The sequence below is a fragment of the Scatophagus argus genome, chromosome 10 (assembly GCF_020382885.2).
Source record: "Scatophagus argus isolate fScaArg1 chromosome 10, fScaArg1.pri, whole genome shotgun sequence".
NCBI lineage: Eukaryota > Metazoa > Chordata > Actinopteri > Scatophagidae > Scatophagus > Scatophagus argus.
Window position 1 is genome coordinate 10,461,169 of NC_058502.1, and position 19,465 is coordinate 10,480,633.

The 19,465-nt window shown below is 43.3% G+C and overlaps 1 protein-coding gene across 5 annotated transcripts in view; it reads right to left on the reverse strand.

The window, feature by feature from the left end:
- Window positions 1–7,003, reverse strand: part of zmiz1a (zinc finger, MIZ-type containing 1a) — a 96,033-nt gene extending 89,030 nt beyond the window's left edge. For 2 of the 5 annotated variants that reach the window (XM_046401175.1, XM_046401173.1), the window contains exon 1: window positions 6,683–7,001. The gene's annotated coding sequence lies outside the window, so the exon portion shown is untranslated. Of the gene's footprint in view, window positions 1–6,682 lie in introns of all 5 variants that reach the window. The other 3 variants (XM_046401178.1, XM_046401176.1, XM_046401177.1) reach the window with 3 other exon arrangements.
- Between the last annotated feature and the right edge of the window lie 12,462 nt (window positions 7,004–19,465).

Sequence of the window (19,465 nt, forward strand, 5' to 3'; positions counted from 1 at the left end):
TTTAGAGGCAGATCCCTGGCAAGCGCCAAGCAGTGTATCATTGCTGTCTCCGGAATACACACGATTAGCCTGGTCTCATTACTGATATGATAAACGACGGCTTCCACTGTGGCTTCGGTTTGCTGGGAGGACGTACTTGTAACACGGGAGATTATAAAAAAAAAAGAAAAAAAAAAAAAAGGTGAAACATGCTGCCCATGTAACAGACCTGGGATAAACAAGAGAGATGGGATATCTGCAGTGCGACTGCAGATAATGCAAAGTCAAATCTACAGCTGGTATTAATACTTTCAACCACGTATTAGAAATTGTTAGGCTGACAGTTAAATAAAGTGGACTCCTTTGTTTGTTTCACTCCTCATCACAACCCAGCCTTCCCGTTCTCTCTCTCCCCCTCTGTCTCTCTCACTCTGTCTGTCTGTCTCTGTGAAGTTAATGCCGTAGCCCGGCTCCGGCCCACCAGACCGTCTCTCTTTACAGTTGGTGTATCCACACAGAGGTTTAAAATATGCCCCTTTATCTGAGCTGCCCAGGCGGGAAAATGAAAGGGATGTCAGTCCTTAGAACCCTGGGAAAGTGCCTGGCTCCAGACCGCCAGTGTCAAAACTGAGGGGAGGGCACCAAGCGGACAAACACACTGCACACAGTAATAGACTTTTTCTGTCACTGAGCAATGTCAAAAAGAAGTAAGAAAACAGTCTTAGTAGGGCAGTGAAGCTCAAGATTACATGCCAACATGATTTGAGGGGCTCGCCGTAACAACCACAACTGACTTCATTAAAAGACCAAAAGAACGAGTGAAAAAAATCAACATCTGCCATACGGCCTTCCCCCTGTCTGCAAAAATACTTATTTGCGTGCGATGTGCACCTCTGCAAAGAAAAGTGAAAGCCACTGTTCCATCATCCACCAGATTTCAGCCGCTGCACTCTAAGCATGTGTAGGAATTAGTGTTACGTGAGAGCAGATATTGCATGACTACCTCTCCCCCTCATAACTGCCATTGCAGGCAAAGAATAAATGCTGTCTCTTTGCATTAGTAAATCCTAGTTAATTTACTTTGTCAGAAAACAAGGAAGTATGTATCCCTGGAGGCCATGTTGGAGACAATTCGACCGCCTCCAGAGAATCTCTGCCATCACTCTCTATCTCCCACGCAACCTCCACCAGAAAATTGACATCACCATGCACTCTGAGAGACAACAGTGCCGACTAGACAAGAGACTGTTTATAGCACAAATGATATTAAAAAACACAGCTTGTGGCGCATTATCTTTGGAACAAGACTCATTACTGACTATAAGATAGAAAGATCTGCAGCATGCTGAGTGGAGGGTGACTAGATGTATGTAAAATGAATTCATACATACTCCTCAAAATGCATTGGAGTTGGTTTTAAAACATAACAGGTTTTGACTTATTGACTTAACTCAGCAGGCACAGTTCTTTGCTGGACTGGTTAGTCCTGGCATGAACTCAAGCGCCCGAGACAGGCTTGCACGAGAGAGAGCGCTGTCCTGGTTGTCTGTCTGTGGCAAATGAACCCATGTGGGACACTGTGTAAGGTGTGAAGACCTCTTAGAGGAGGCTGCAGTCTGCATTGGCTTGCAGGCATGTTTCGGTATCAGGAGAGACAAGGCAAACACAGCAGATCAGCGCTGAAACCGTAAACCCACTGACCCAGCATGAAGAGGGAGAGGGGACTAATTAGTGACTGTACTTACAACTCAAAAGAAGAGTGAGAGAGAGAGAGACGAGGAGAAAGGAGGGACACAAGGGGAGCACACACACACACACACACACACACACACACACACACACAGCTCGCAGTTGGAGGATGAGGACAATGAGTTTGTTTAGCTTAAACAGGATTTACAAGCCAAACAGACACACGCCAACGCCACTCACTCAGACACATACTATCTCTTTTCCTCTCTATCACTGCTACCCCTTTCTCTCTCCGCCTCAACAACACAGCTGAGGCAGGCTCTGTGAGGATTTCATCAGCAGTAAAAAAAAAAAAAAAAAAAAAAACGGTGAGGATAATTGCTTGCGATGGTGAGAAGTCTTGAGTGCAGGCGGCAGCAGTGGGCGAATGGATGGATGGATGGAGGGAACATTTTGTTCCTCCTGTGCGGGCTCCGACTCTCATATTGTTCCTGGTGAGGCCGGGTGTCATTTATGATTCAAGGGCCCCAGCCTCTCAACGGATGGGAACAGGACATGGCCACAGTGACGTCCCCTGTACTCGTTTCTCAAAGAACATCAAATCAAACATGCATGAGACGGTGACAGGGGCGGGCCAGCAACTTTCTCTCTTCACTGTCTCTCCCTGTCTGCACTCTGTTTCACTCTCTTGTCTCAGGGAGAAAAAAAAAGGCCCTTAGAGGACTCCGGCTCGCTCATGTTGGGAGAGCTCAAGGTTGAAGTGGCAGCTCTTCAGAAACGGGAGTTAAAATGATGTTTTTTCTTATTAAACAGATATTTGTCTGCAACACAGTAACTGACAAAGACACACTTCACACCGGTTAAATACAGAAGACTCGCCTGAAGCCTTGTGAGAAGTGGAATATGCCTTTTCCAAAATCTATATTTATTCAAGGAAGGGTTTTCGCTGAGTGCAAACGTTCCTTAACAGCACCGCCCTGTTTCACACACCTGAAAGCAGCACAGCTACAGTTTTCTACAGTTGGTCTCCAAACACTGCCCTGTCTCACAGAAATTATGTTTATGTACAACTAATTTACAACAGGAAACACATTTCTAGTAACGCCAAGCAAACTAATTTCTATTAATGTAATATTCACACCATAAGTCACATAAATGTTCGTACTGAATATATCAGTAAAACGTTCACAGACAAAACAGGTAGTGTTTACAATACATGATTAACTCAACAGCTTTATTCAACTTTTTGTTTAGGCACTGGCAGCACCTGATTAAGTTTGGGGAAGGATCATGAAAGTTAGCAGTGATTTCAGACTGATAAAGATTTTTTGTGAACATTTAACCAAAATCACAACCTTTTCCAACCTTAAGTTCTTTTTGATGCCTAAACCACAGACAGAAGTGTGGATGTCAACTCTGGATTGTGGCACTTGCACCTTGCACATCCACCCTCCACCAGACCACCTCCATGCATCCACAACACAGCATTTCATTTACTCTGAGAAACATTGCCTCTGAGCATCCAGGCTGTGATCACATTGTCAAAATAATGTATTTAGTAATATAAAAAATGTAAAGGAGGCACGCAACGCTGTTTTCTGCTGCTTAAGGTTAAAAGGAAAAAACAACCATGTTTGAGCCACGAGCTGAACCACAGTGCAGTGGGTGGAAGGACAGTGGTGACAGGGATGTGGCATTGAGGTTTTCTTATCCCTTCTCCTTTTGTTGGTCCACTTTTGGCTCTCTCCACCAAACCGATGTCATCACACTCAGTCAGCAGGATGAGCTACGTGTGCTGGGTGCTTCATTTTCTTTTCATTACATGCGCTGTATTTACTGGGTTGAAGAGAGCTTAACTGCAGACTGATGGGTAGACTTACAACAACACTCAGGAAGTAGTTAAGTGTCTGACATGAGGACACAACCTCAGCTCAAACTTGAACATTTCAAGTTGTAACTCCCTCTAAGCCCTTATTCTGAAAATTAGACTTTAAAACGCTCTTAGGCAACTGAAGTTTTTTTTCCTTATTAAAAGACCAAAATAGGCACATTCAAAAACAAAGGCTCAGTCTAGAATGAAAAGTGCTGCCAAGTCAAACCACAACTGAGAGAGAGAGATAGAGAAACAAATGCTGACTTCGGCTCGGGACACGAGTGGGTGGATTTGGGCTGATGGCGAGACACCGGACTACAGGAATCCATGTCAAGTGAATAGGCTAGTTATTTCGCAGCGCTCCTAAAAACCAACATGAACAGCTAGATTAAATGTCAGGCTGTCAAAACACTGATTACCGTTTGCCAGGTTTGAAGCACAAAGCAGGCTGCAGCTGTGCCCACATACAGTAAACAGCAGCAGAGATGTAAATCTTTATAAACTGCTGAGTAACAAAAAGCTAATTACTCAGACAGAAGTAACAGGTTGTATTCCCTGTACATACTGCTAATCAGTATTAGCCTTGCAGAAGTGCAAAGATGAGGTGTAAGGTGCATTTACTGACTTCCTGATTTCAGGAAGTAATCATCATGAGAGTGAGGAGAATAGCTGCAGGTGTTTGAAAGTGATACTCGAATATGTGATATAACTTGTTGCAGCCTGACCTATTAAAAACCACTGAATGGTAATAAAGAAATATTGTTAAAAGTTATGAGAGCTCCTTTTTTTGATACAAATATACAATATCTTCAAACAGCCATATTGGCTCATAGCGTGGCTAGAAAGGGTGGGGGGGTGTAATTTCTCCATTCTGTCTCCTTGTTTGTAGGGAACAAACATACTGTTGCATATAAACACGTCTTCCTCCTCAAGCTGCAAACTGTGGCACTGCCAGTGCATGTGCTGCCTTTCTGTCTCTCCGTTTTCACTATTTTCCCGGCATATTTTCGGCATCGCCTCCTTCGCATTGTGGCGTGGAGGGCAAGACAATCCGGTCTCAGTGAGCACACTTGGATTTGCGCTCAGCACCTTTTTCAAACAGCTTTAAAAACCTAAATTTAATTTCAAAGTGAGTCTACTGGAGCCTTTAGCCTGTTTAGTGAATCAGACACTCGTCTGTCTTGTCTCACAGCCTGTCTGGCTGGCTGGCTGGTTGCAGAGAGGCCCCATGAGGAACAACAGAAGGAAGGAAAGAAAACTCTCACACACACATATACGCACACAAACACACACAGTTCCAAGTTTCAAACAGTTGCAGATGGCTTTAATTCCTCGCCCTCTTTCTTTCACAATTTATCAGGTAACCTACTCTGAGCGAGCGTGCCTTGTTTTCATGCTTTGCTGAGATGACTTAACGCCGCCTCAGTTCAACGGGAGAAACAAAAAAGTCGAACATCACTAATTAATGTGGAGCGCCTGACAAGTGTTGCTGCAGAAACAATTTCATTACATCACCAATTTAAATTACCAAATGAAGGAGACACTAGAGGGTGCACCCATCCCAAATGTGTTTACATGCTCGACGAGTGGACACAATAACATGAACACCTGCAATCCAGTGCAATACTCCTGCAATAAATACTGCTTTAAACCTATAATGTTTAAATTAACTAGAGATCGTGTGAGACGTCTTGGTAAACAAGGGTTTTTCAGATGTTTGAAAGACTGTTGATTTACTCCTTACTCCAGCGTATAAACTTGTTATCTCAGCTACACAGGCAGATGTGGCTGGTTATAAATTAGCTATTGTCGAACATTTCTGGCATCCCGCAAACCCACCGCTCTCTTACATTAGCAAGGGATCGCAGATCTGCTCCTAATAACTTCAGTCCCTTACTATCAAGGGTCTTTCTCACCCCCTCCCAAAGTTTAGCTGGTGCTGGTGCACGGTAATGAAAGAGCGGCAGTCTCCTCCTCTTCCTCCTCCTGTTGGGAGCCCCCTCTCTGCTGAGCTCTGCCCTGGCTGGCCTCACATCCAGATGGGAGGAATTTTTACGGGGAGGGTCCGCCAGACTTGAGGCAGAAGGCTGCGCTGATTCGAGCAGCTCATCCACACTCCGCTGCAGGAGGGCTGAGTAAATGCAGTACTGTATGTATCTTTTGTACTGAAATGTTAAAGGTGCGTGTGCAGGGAGGGCTTCAGTGCATGCAAGTCAACAGAGTGTAGACACTTGGCACAACAATCACACCTGAGCACTGCCTTATAGAAATATTCACAGCACATTTTTTTTAATGTATGCAATCACTCAGTCTACTTGAGCCCACTTGAGTCCCATTATGAGCTCCTGAGGGTCCTGGTGACCTTACAATGGGAGCAACTGCTCTCTGAATGATCCCAGGGAGGACCCAATCTACACAAGCAGTGTCATCAGTGCATCAAGTTGGCAAATGTCACTGCAGCTGCATTACATGGTGTTGTATAACAGAACACAGCAGATTAACATATGGGGCCATGGCTGCTAATTGCATTACAACAGGTAACTTAGACGATAATAGTCTTGGAGGGAGTTAACAAGCCCGGTCACACCGCTGACTGTTCGCTCAGTGACATACATTCTCAGTTTAGCATCAACCGAGCCATCAGCTGATCGAGCGAAACGAGACGTTCACCCACACACACACACACACACACACACACTGAGAAGCAGACCTGCAATCACTGACTTACTGGCACATTACTCTCTGGTGTCTTCACAAGATGCATGTACCCATCAAATAATAACCCAGCAGACACACGCTGACTTTGGCTGTTTGGCTCCAGCGCAACTCGTCTACACAAGGCAGCGACACGGGATACACGGCACACACAAGCCGGGATATTACGCCGCGTAAATGCACTCGGTTGCCGCTCACGCAAACACAATCTGCCCCCCTCCGCCGCCCCTCCTGGCACGAGTTCATCGGCGGCTGTTAAAGGTTCCCAGGAGGTCACCCTATTGTTAGCAGGTAGTATCTGTCTGTCCAGCGGGAGGCAAACCCCATCTTGAACAACCTCCACACACACACACACACACACACACACACGCTCAAACCCCGCTTTGCTCAATAAAAAAAAAAGAAATAACCAGGCGCGAAACTTACTTTCTGCTAGGACCTCAGTGGTAAATCCGCGTATTGTTTCTCCAAACCTCGTGTTTGCGGCGCTGCTCTCGCTCGCTGCCTGCACTTCACAAAAGACGACGCGAGAGCCCCAGAGACGGTGTGAGTGACTGACTGAATCAACTACCGTAGAGCACGGCAAGTTGAAGTGTCAGATTACACTGGCTATTCAGTTACCAGAGAGAGCCGTGCTCGGCGGTCGGTATAAAAATGCGACCTAGATTCCCGCGGAAGGACACCGAGTGTAAAAGTGTAACTACACGCTAATGGGCTGCTAACAGCACATTTCACAGTGGAGCAGAGTTCAGCTCACAGCCTCTGCTTTTGTCTGCTTCTGTGTCATTACAGCGCTGTTGCTTCAATACCGCCTTGTGGTAAGCAATGGTTATTAGCTAATGCAACAATAGTTCATTTTATTAGCTTTTTTTTTAATAATTATATTTTGTAAAAACAATAATCAACAACAGTAATAATAAAGGGTTTCATTGTGATGAAAAGGTGATTGGTTTTATTATGTTAATGAAAGCAACAGTAATTTCTGTGTTAGTGGTGTCAGTAAATTTTGTCAAATGTCAGATTTTGTATTAAAACACTTCAAGTCACCTCGAAGGCAAAGAAAATATCCAAATCTTCACACCTGATAAGTTGAAATCAGACAGTTTCAGTTTCTCATTTTTGTTTGAAAACTGATTTAGCCTGAACAATTAATTATTCCAAATTATTATAGTGGCTTGTTTTTCTGCCAATCAACAAATAAATCAGTCTAATTTCCAAATTATAATAATAGCGATTACTGTAGTTGTGTTTTATTTGTACTGTTTTTACTCTAATTTTTATTTATTCACACTATATACTGCTTGCAAGTAAGTAATATTAAACTAACATTTGACTCACAACTTCTCGTGTGTGTGTGTGTGTGTGTGAACCTTTTGCAACCTGCGCCCCGCTCCAGCAGGTCTGCAGGCGGGGGCTCCGTGTTTTGCGGATGGCCGGTCTCCGGTGGAAGCCTCCGAATAACAAAGACGTGTTTCAGAGCAGCGGCAGGCTGGGCTGAGCGGTGACGTCAAGGAACAATGTCTCCCCTCCATAGACACGCACACACACGCACGGCACGCACAAGCTCTTCCTTCTCTTCCTAGTCAGGCAAGGCTGAGCTGCCCAGAGGGAGGGCCGCCCAGCTCGCAGTGCATCAGATACAATCACTCACTCCTCATGCTGTGCCTGCACACACAATTTCTTCAGTGTTTTCTGTCTTTCTTTCTTTCTTTTTGGAAAAAACAAACAAAAAAACAAAACAAAAAAACAACAGGATGGCAGATCAGTCACTGCAATATAGTCCATCATTTAAAAGCAAAATACAACCCAAGCGGGCCTGTGTGTGCACTTTGAGAGCACCTAATTTCCTACTGGCTGATAAATTTAGATACAAGATCATCAATAAAAGTGACAAGATTAGCTGTGCTGAAAGGTAATTCACAGTTTCCCTTCACATAATGTCATCAGTCCAGGGGTCAAATTCCTGTCAGCAGCCCCTGGCCCTGGCTCCTCTCCCTCTTTGAAGGGAAAGAATTTAGGTTTTTTAGCTTACTGCCTTCAGTGCTCCTGACACAGTGATGCAGTGGGGGTCTGAACGCCATATTAGCATTGAGGTGTGTGTGTGTGTGTTGGGGGGAGTTGTCTCTATCACAGTGTCTCAAGGACACCCCAGCCCGCTGGTCGGAGCAGCTATCCGCACTGATGGGGGGACAAATGCAGCCAGTGACATCACCGGCTCTGGCAGTCACTCATTTTTATTTCTGGAAGGAGTAGTGGTGGAGGTGGTGGTGGTGAAGGGGGGGATTGTTTCTTAGATGGAGACTGGGTTAGCGGTCAATGTCACAACGCCGTGTAGCTGTGAACTCAAGATCTAATTTTTTTTTTGCTGTGGAAATGGCTTGTTGAGATGACCTGTGTCTTTGTTCTTAGCCTGACACTGCTTCTGTTATTGATGTTTTTAACCTGCCATGTTGCAATTGCAATATTGATGCTGACACTGTGATTCACATAAGAGACGTCCTCTATGTGGGATTTTTTTTCCCTTTGAATCCTCAGGGCTTCTTGTCAGACAATTTGAGCCTTTTTTCAGTTTAATGGGACAGCATGGGATCACCAACTGTCAGAGCTATTGTTGGTTGTTGCGATTTAGGTTTCAGTCTTATCACATTATTACATGTTGTGGATCATCCATTAAATTTTTGTTAGATACCAAGTTAAGACGGCAAGTCCTGTTACGAGTGTCAGGAGGACCACAGTCGGCAGGGTCACTCTCCAGTTCAAACAATGGCCTGTCATCAGAAATCCTCACTTTCTTAGCAAGGCGTGTACCTCAGCCGCTCCAAAATAATACAGCCAGCTGGCTGCCAAGAAGATGGATGGATTATGGGTGGGGTGACTTGACTTGGCTCTGTGTATAATTTCATATGTGCAGTCTTTCAAAGGGCTGAATGAATACATCAAAGGGCGAACAAAGAGAACTCTCAATGAAGCACGCTCCGACAAGGTTAATACATATTGCATTGTGTCAGACTGTATTAAATCAACATATGAAAACTGTTTGGACCTTAGAACATTAGTGACTATCAAGGCCTGACTTGGCCTCCGACTGGCGGTCAAACAATGTAGGTTTCTCTTGCTGTGGGATTTGCGCTGGTGACAAGGTGTCTTCCTGTGGAGGCAGTGGGGTGGTGATGTGGGGGTGATGGATGCTGCTGTGGCCTCGTATAGCTGCGTGATGGAGGGAGACTTTCAGTTGTGCTGACATCAGCTCTCCTGTGCTCGGAGAGGTGTGATGGTTGTTTACAGTGCCACCACACTGTCGACGCAACGCAAGGCTCCAGTTGTTCAAAACACTGCACTGAAATACTGATAAGCAGGTGCTATCATCACAAGGATGGAGTGACTGACTGATACCACTTTCACACTGTTTCCCGTTGGTGTAAACTGGTTTTCTGACCGTTCTCAGTGACACCTCTCTGATATGGCACATGACTGCCATATGGTAACTGTGGCAAAATAATACTGATAATAATCAAAACCCTACTGTGAGAGCAATTCTTTAAATTCTGTACATCCTTTAACAAGATTGTAAAGTGTGAGTCATTGCATTAACCTTTCATTAAGTGGCTAAAGAAAACAGATCATCCATACAATCCAACATGCTGAATCTAAGCAATTCTGCACTGACCCTTTAAATGGCTAGGAAATTACACATCCCTGTGTGCAAGGTCTTCGATACAGAAAAGTGTGTGTTCTATCCTTGGTGTATAAGAAACTACAGCGAGAAACGTTCAGCCTTGAGTAAAGATTTTTTAATTCATAACTTGATTTTTTTTCTTTTCTTTTTATATTAATCAATGCATTGCTTAGCCTACCCAGTGTCAGAAAACTGATCACAATTTTCCAGAACACTGTCTGCAATTTTTTGCATGCTAAATGACTTAAACAATTAAAGGAATTATCAAATTTGCGCTTAAATAATTGTATCTTTACTGACTAATTACATAATTTACAAATTGTTCCAGAACAACCCTGTTGTTCAACAACAAATGATCAAGAGTGACTGAAGGAAGATGAGGGCAAACAAGAGTTAATATTCAGAACAAGGAGAGAAGATGTGGGGCAGTAAATGGATTGTCTCCTGCAGAGAAAAGGCAGAAGAGCTCTATTTTAAAACAAGACAAGAAGAAGTCTGGTTGAGTACACCATTGATTGTCTCTGGCTGCGAGACGAACAAGGAGGTGAGGCGAGAGGGAGAGGGACAGAAAACAGATGATACAACTGCTGGCTTCTGGAAACTTGGAGAGCCTTTTATAAATGCTCTTTCTTTTTCTCTGTTGCTCTCTCTCTCTCTCTCTCTCTCTCTCTCTCTCTCTCTCTCTCTCTCTCTCTCTCTCTCTCTCAATCGTTCTCTCCATTTCTCTCCTGTTTTTTCACAGTGTATGTCGACTGAGCAATGGCAGATAGGGCAGACAGCCGGGGCCCCATGCTGACTGGCCCGCCTGGCTGTGGGGAGCACAGAGGCAATCAATGAGTGCTCACAATAGAGCGCCAGCTTCCAGATAGCTAACAGCTCCCTGAGGCCATGGGAAGGAGGTGGAGAAGAGGGGGATGATATGGATGGGGTGGGGGTGAAGGCAGGGTAAAGTGGGTGAAGAGATTTTGCGCTTTAACACATGGGTGTCATAGGTTGTTCCACACCACTGGTAGAAAAAAGGAGCATGTATGAGGCACTAAAGCACATATTCCTTCGCGGCTGTTTTTGCTCACTGAAGCAAGTGTAACTTGAGGTCAGCTCAGGAACTCCTGGCTGCATCTGAAGCAATGTTTATCAGTTATGAGATTTGAAGTGAAGAGTGGTGGTCAGATGCTCGGGGTGATGGCTGCACTGATCGTGCTATTTTTAGTTGGCTTCTTCTTCCCCTCATTGTTACACTGTTTGCGTGTTTGCGTGCATGCATATGTGTGGGCCTTTTTTTCTAAATGTTATTATGCAATGCAGTATCTGACCTTGGGAAGAACATGTGCCAGAGGGATACGGGGAGAGAGTTGAGTGAATGTGTGACCACTTCAACCTCTGTGTCATCCTTGAGTGCACAGCTAGCTACCTCACAGAGCAGCTCTCACGAGGAGTTAGAACATTATTAATTCAGCTTATTCAGGTTCATGCATACATGCATGATAGGTTGCAAGTCAGATTCAAGACTAGAAATGAGAAACAGGTGACCCTTTTTGTATTATTTTAAATATAGACAGAATTCATGTTGTTTAAAACAGAGTTTAATAAATGTGAAAATCACATTCCCAACACTGCTCATAATCTACTGTTTAAAGCAGCTTTCAGTAGCTATCTTGTATTGTAACAAGGATCTTGTGACTGGAGTTAAAAAGGAAAACAGGCCGGCAGACAAGCCACCTAAGCTAGAGCCTATTTCTCAGGATGACATTAATATAATAGTGCTGGTGCCCAAAACAACTTTGTATTGATTCGCATAACCTTTTAAGCCAATCGATTGCTGCACTCCAACTCAGAATGCTTAGGCATGGGCATGTTTTCAAGCAACGATTTGTTGCAGTGTTGTATGTTGAATATTGTGTCTTGAGGTGTCTTTTCTGCTGATGTGTGAGTGCAGTTCATCGTCTTCATTCATTTTTTATGCATTCTTATTCATATAAGGTTGCGGTAAATATGTTAAAAGTGAGTAATTAATCTTTACAATTGAGCATTTTTATCTTGCAAGTTGTTTTCTTTTTTTTCTTATGATAAAAAATATTTTGTCATCACTTAGGCCCTGTGTTGGAAAGGGCTTTCATCCTTGCCATGCTGAGTCATGCTCCCCTGGTTTTCAATGGTCCTGTTGCTTCCCATCATACTGGTTGTGGTGAGTCACCCTTAAACACAGATTGTTGGGATGCATTTAGTATTTGCTGATCTTGGACAGAGGTCATGAAAAAGCTGAATGACCAAAGGCACTGAGGTAGTTTGCAATTGCACAGCAAGCTCACTGCAGTTTCCACTTGAGTGGGGCTGCAGGTGTCAAGGCAACAAGATCTTTTTTTGAAACACGTTTACAGTGTACAAACAATGTCTGTTATGAACATGAGATGGTAACAGTCACCACAAACTGCAGATGTCAGAAGGATATTTGTGTGTTTTCATAAAAGCCTTTCAAGACAATATTTATAGTTTTTTTTAGGTGGCAGCAAAATTACGTGATAAAATACATTGGGGTACTAAACCTACATACACAAACCATGTGCATAGAAATAATCATAATCATATTGGTCAAATCACTGCATGTTCATCTATATGAATATTAGAGCTTGTTTGATTTTAGAAAACTTCTTCCATGTGCATATATGTAGAAGGGGACAAGAATGGAAGAGCACATTCATTACACTAACACTGCATGGGAACACAAACAATGTCTACTTAGCATCTTAACAACAGAAACACAGCCTGTGGCCTGCTTAAGAGCTGTAGCCACCCCAAATCTCTGTGATTATATACATTAACAATGACTAATCATGTTATACAACTCAACACTCTCCTGTTCTCCAAGGCACTGTGACTGAGTTCACAACCTCTGGTGTGTCTCTGGAGGGCAAGTGTTTTGTGCCTCAGAGTTCAGCTCGGAGCTTGGAGCCGCAGAGCAGCAGGAGGAGGTATTGAATCTCCTCCAGAAAAAATAAATAACGCCCTTGTCTGCAAGTGACCGGTGCTCACTCCCAGACTTTCAAGGCGGCTCGAGTTACTGTGGCCCCTGACAGGAGCAGACAGGTTGTGTCTGAAAGAAATACCTTCCCACAGATGACATCACTGTGCTGGAAAGCGAGGCACAGAGTGAGCCAGGAACAAAGGCTCAATACTCAATCAAAAGCTAAGATCACATCCTGATCTTTTTTCTCCTAACAAGTTTTGCTGAATGATTTTTATCTGCTAGAACATTCTGTCTTCTCTTAGAAGGTTTAGCTGCATCTCTGACTGATCAGGACCCTGATTAGACTGTTATATGTCCACGAAAAGGAGGAAAGCTTCAATCTTCATTTGTTGGTATTCAAGAGGCATGAAAACATGACCTTAATTCCCCAGAGTGGCATCGCTCAGATATTGCAGCTCTCCATTTAATGCATGCCCACATACACACAAACACAGAGTCTTTTAGATGAAGAAATAGTGTGATCTAACAAGGCAAGTCTTAGAGATGGATCTATTGTGTGGGCTGAAATTAGCTCCTACCACCCTGCTCCCTATGAGGGTGGTCTCCCCTGAGCTTTGTGGATGACATTACAGGGATTTGTCCATGACGATCTGACTCTACCACTGCAGATAATGTTCTGGTAGACAACCACAGAGATCAGAGCGAAAAGTGTGCTGCTTGTAATCATGTGTATCTCAATTATCTAAAATGGTCTCATCTATTCATCTGCTCTATCTTCACTGATTGTAGAGCAGCACAGAAACATGGAGGTTAACCAAAGGTGGCAATATGTGAACATTTACTTTTAAATCTCAGTGAAGTGTCCATTATGGATGGATGGATTTAATGGACAAAAAGAGTCAAAATATTTAAACCAGAGGAAACATGGCGATACTACAGAAGACAGCACCACCTGCTGGTTGTGTCTGGTCAATGGTTTGGGGTTTGGAGGGTTGGGGGTTATACTCACCATGCAGAGATCACAAAACAGCATTAGTTATGGAATGAAACCAGACACATCCATGACAGTTTCATTCACATGCTGCTCAACACTGCCTCACTCACAGTTACTTTAAGAGTGTTGTGAGTGAATGAGTTACTCAACCATTGAGCCTAAAGGGTGTAGATGTTGTGGCTTGTGATGAAAGAGTTGCAAGGTTCACACTCCATCAAGTGTGAGCAAAGGCACCAAGACCCCAAATGGCCCGGTGGAGATGTTCAGCATCTAGAAACAAACAAACAGAAAGAAGGTGCTAGTGTTCCCGGACAAACGCAGGCTGAAGATATTCGCAGTTGTTTTACAGAGGTCATTCATGTTCTCATTCTGTGGCTGACACCCCTCTGTGATATGATGCAATAGGTGGTGTTTTAGCTGTGCAAACATCTCAGCAAGAACGGACTCTGGACCTCGATGAACGGCGAGCTGTAAACCTCCCAACCACCACCCACCCACATGTTGCCACATACACCTACTGTACACAAACACGAAATGACTCATCCCTGTGCAAGGATGGAACCGCCCATGTCCCTCGGAGAGCAGTATCAGTACAGCACCATCTATGCAGCCTATAGCACCTGACCCCACACTCACCTCACCACTGCTCACTTGTCGTCATATCCTAATACTGTTTGGAATGTCTTGCCAGGCAACGGTCTCCATAAACACAGCGCCAGGCAAGTGTGACAGGAAACCTCTGTAGCTCTGTGGAAAATTAGATGCCATTAATGTGTGCACACCCACTTGCTCAGATAACTGGATAATCTGTGCATGAGCTCTTTCTCTGTCAGTATCCACTCTTTTGTTCCTGCTGTAAAAGAGGACCTGTACTGTAATTTTGTATATTTTCTACAGCACACAAATTTTCCAAACAATCAACGACCTAATCTGTGCTGGTTCATGAGCTCCCCATATCAGCCACCATTCCTGCTCATTACTATAAGCAGCCCATCACCAATTAACTCCCCCTCTGATTTGCATGACAGAGGTGGCCAAGAAAGTGCCATTACTGGACCCCCATGCTGCTTACTCTGTCCCATCAATTTCCTGTTATTGTTGGCAGTTGAGCTGAAGCCCCAGTATTGATCCTTCACCCCGGGAGAAGATAAGGTGGAGAATCGAGATGGATTCCATATCTATTATCTAATGGAATTCCTCCTCCTAGAAAGGGCTATGGATTTTGTGCCACTGAAACTGTGAAAATGTGTGTCTATGTGGGACACTGCTCTCTGTGTGTGTGTGTGTGTGCGTGTCGTCTCTCCGAGCACAGAATGACGCTTTTGTGGGATGGATTAATGCAGTAACCAGAATATGGTGGAAAGTGGCACTGAGGCTTTACGGACTGTTGAAGCATTCAGGGAAATGCACTCTCTATGAATGTGTATTGACCTGCTGCTCTCCAAATGGCCCTCTCAGAGAAGTGCACATACACAGGCTCTCATGTGTAGTGTTGCATCAAACACGGACACACGAAGTGGTGCTGTGATGGTGGCTTCCTTTAGACTGTGACTTGTGTTGCAAAAAGGCACCACTTTTGTAAACGGTTGATTGACTGAAGGTAACAGCTTAATGTTAATAAATAATTCTTTATTGATTTACAGATCAGTTATAAGCCATTAATAAGGGGAATTTCTGGGCTGTCAGGTCACTAGGTTGTTTACATATATTACACACATGCAATCTTTTTTGTTTTCTAATTGGCTAACAGCAAAAGTTGGCTGTTATAAATGTTAAAAAGTAATTAATAAATGATCTTCTACAATAATCCAAGTCTGGAGTTTAAAATGTTAATGATTGAACCTACTTCAGCTGTTTTTTGGCCACTTAAGGGCAGCACAAACAAGCATTAAACATGGCTTTGACATATCATCGCCTTTTAAGTTCATATGGTGGACCTGCTTGCAAAGAGTGGCCCACTTACACGTCCAGCAGACACAGAGTGACATTAGCATTCATTTGGAGTCACATCTGTGTCCACCTGATAAATGTAAGTCCAATATCAACTCTCCTTTAATCTCTGTTTTATTTTCCGCCAACCCCTCAGGGAAATATCTGGCTCTTTAGCAGCTAAATGATCCACTATGTTCACCAGCTAGTTGCTAACAGTGAGTGTTGGCTTTCGGTTTGGTGCTGAGCAGGTAGCGTGCAATGGGTTTCAAGAGCTTTTTCACTGGAAACAGCTGTCTGCTTCAGCTGGAGAAGACAACACAAGAGCGTTGGGAGTAAAGAAGTCAAGCTGCAGACAGTAAAATGAAAACAAAAAGCTGAAGGATGCTAAAATGCTTCACAGAGTTGAGGGGAACTGAGGAGCTGAGGGATAACTATGAGCGAATCTCTCACTGCAAGTGACATCTTTCACATATACTTAATCATTTCATCCATTGTCGGAGTGAAAATGTTGAGTACAGCTGCAATAACAAATGGTTTGCAGTCTTTTTCCAGGAAGTCAGAGGTGAAATGGTGAATTGGAGGGTTCTACCAGATAAAACACAACCCAAACAATAGTCTCACTAATGTCTTTTAGCTGATCTATGAAGAAGGGTTAACAATTTATTAATATTAGAAATACAAATAATGCCTATCAGATGAGGACATATTTCTCAAAGAAAAAATTAATAAAAAATGCAATTAAAATGCAATGAGATGACACAATCGACATCGGTATCAATGTTTCCTGGCACTTACTCCGTCTTTGTCTCCTTCTTTTGTTCCTAGATCCAACATGCTACCTTATCTGAGCATCAGATAAGCTGCCAGATCACCCTCTTCCTTAATCACACAAAGGCACAGGCTGACCCTGCTCAGATAGCAGCTCAGATTTTTATGTTCAAATATCCCATAGACATTAGACAAATTTAATTCCCCCCCAAACAGCAAGTGCATAGGCGAAGTGGGAGGTACTGGAATCATAATACCACTGCATCCCATTATGACTTGATTGTCTTCCAAAAAAACATGACTCATGGTAGCAAAAATGTGTCTGGAATGCATCAGAAATAATAAAGAATCAACAACTCATCGTCTTAATAGCTGTATTTCTAGAAACTATGTGGTCTCAGAATACACACAACAATATTTCACGGGAGCTTAAATCAGTGTGCAACGCAGCAGAATGCAGGTGGGCCTATGGCATGTTCTGGGATGATAAGTCCCTGTGTAATCAAGCTGCAGCACAGTTGCACATATGGTGAATATTGTCATTCTGAGAGACTGCTGATAAGACGGTGCCTGCTTTACAACACACAAGTGACAGAGCAGGAGTATTTTGTGCATGCAGTCAGGGGAGGGGAATTGCAAACCTGCTTTGATTACTGTATATGAACCAGAGTTGCATAGCAATACTCTTGGTTACAACTGTACGACAGTTACAAACCATCTAATCTGCCTGATATTATATCTAATAGATACACTTGCACAAACACACAACCCTCAGCAGTGCAGGCTAAAACCCAGAGACAGAAGTCAGTACTGTAATGGGGAAGGTGATAGCCTTAGTGGGTAAATGAATGTCACCAGCAATTAGAGGCCCGGCGTAATAGCATCTAACAGAGAAGCCACAGCGCAGACAGGTCAGGAGTTTACCATGTATCATCAGGATTACATCCACACAGAGCAGACACTTTCAGCCAAGGACGTCTCGAGGGCAGGGATACAACAGGACAAGCACACAGGCAGGGTCTAAATAATATGAGGGCAGCAGACTCACAAAAGAAGAGGTGATTAATGTGCATACAGCTGGGACTAACAATGAGATACTAAGCTTCTACAGCAGGGCAGACCCCTGAAGGTATATGCAAGAGCTTGTTGTCCTTCATCTTCAGCTCTAGTAGGCCAGTTGTTATATTAACTGTATGCGGTGAGACCTCAGTGGGTTTAGACACTGAGCTTGAGGGAGTAAACACTGTGTAGGGTTGAGACAGTACTACATACAAAACAAACCCTAATTGCCAAAGTGTCCTCTGGGGAACACATGCACACACTTCTGTAGCATCTGTGTTTTGGTTGAAATGTGAATGTGACATATCCATCAAGATGTAGCAAAAATGTGCTCCTCGCAAGGTTAACCACTGATTTAGGGTTAAAATTTGATTGAAAGGTGAAACACAAAGTACTGGTGTATGGTCAGGGACATTTGTTTGTCTCTTAAAAGTCTTTGTCTTGTGTGGCTATGGTTATAGTTAGAATAAACATCAAATAATAATTCGGTAAAGTTTGATGTTCTTTACGCAAAAATGAAAATCCAAATCGGCAAATGTGGGAAGATTGTGTCCAACATGGCACAAATTTCTAAAAATTATTCACGTTCTGTATTGGGGTGGAACAATCTATATCATTTTTTTTTTAATCTACCAAGCAAAATAAGTAAGATCTACAAGAAAGAAAGAAAGAGCTGACTGAAAGGTTTCTTTTGCAGCATATTCTGAGATTCTCCCATGAGTCGGACACACCGTGCTAATCCCGTCCCATGCTGAAACAGTGTCTTCCAGCAGGGAGATGGCTCAGGGGGAGGATGATGGGAGGTGTGTAAAGAGGGAGGGGATGGACCAGCGAGGGAAAAAAGGTAGGAGATGGATGGAGGAAAATCAGGAAAGTTGTTGGAGACCTGTAGCTGATGACTGAAAAGATCGACTGCATGAAGGTAAAACCAGTGAGAAGGTATAGGAGATGAAGGCTGTGATGACACATTAATGCTTTCAGTCTCAACAAGATCCTCCCTAATTCAAACCAGAAAACAGCACTGAAAAAAAAAATACAACAGAGCACAATGTATATGCATTCCAGATGATCAGAAAATCTTTGGAATGTAAAACCTGTGGTGCTTAAATGCTGCATTTTCTATCATTCTTACTATTTTACTACTTGCTATCTTACTACTATACTATTATTTATACTATATCTATATTGCTAGCTCTTCTTTTTTTCCTACACTTATGTAAATTGTTTACTATCGATGCCTACCTCTGTTTTTCACTATCCACTTTGCTGCTGTAACAATGTGAATTTCCCAATTGTGGGACAATAAAGGAATCTTATCTTATCTTATCTTATCTTATCTTGTCTTATCTTATCTTATTCCTCCCAACCAGACGCCTTGTGTGGCTGTCATCCCAGAAGTGTGTAGGAGGCGTTGGTGGAAGATCACATCAAGCTTAATTAGATATAATTATCTCCCTATCTGTATCTTTAACATCCAGACCTCAGAGCTGGATAGAGTACAGACCAAACACATCGCACAGCGCCCCCCGTTGGTCGGAAGAGCCACTTTTACTTTACTGTTTACTTGCAGTCAATGGGCCATATGGAAAGTGGAGAGGTTAGAGTTTTGACGCCATTAATTTTAATATATTTGTCCCTTGGTGCAAAGTGTCTGAACACGCTCTGTACTCTGGCGCCAAGCGGGATAGTTTGTCTTCTCTCTGAACATTTGAAGCTGAATCTGCCTGTGGAGGAGGAGCAAGTTGTGTGAGTACCAAAATGATATCAAACTACAAAAGCCCACAGCACAGGAAGACTAACATTCTTCTCCCTCAG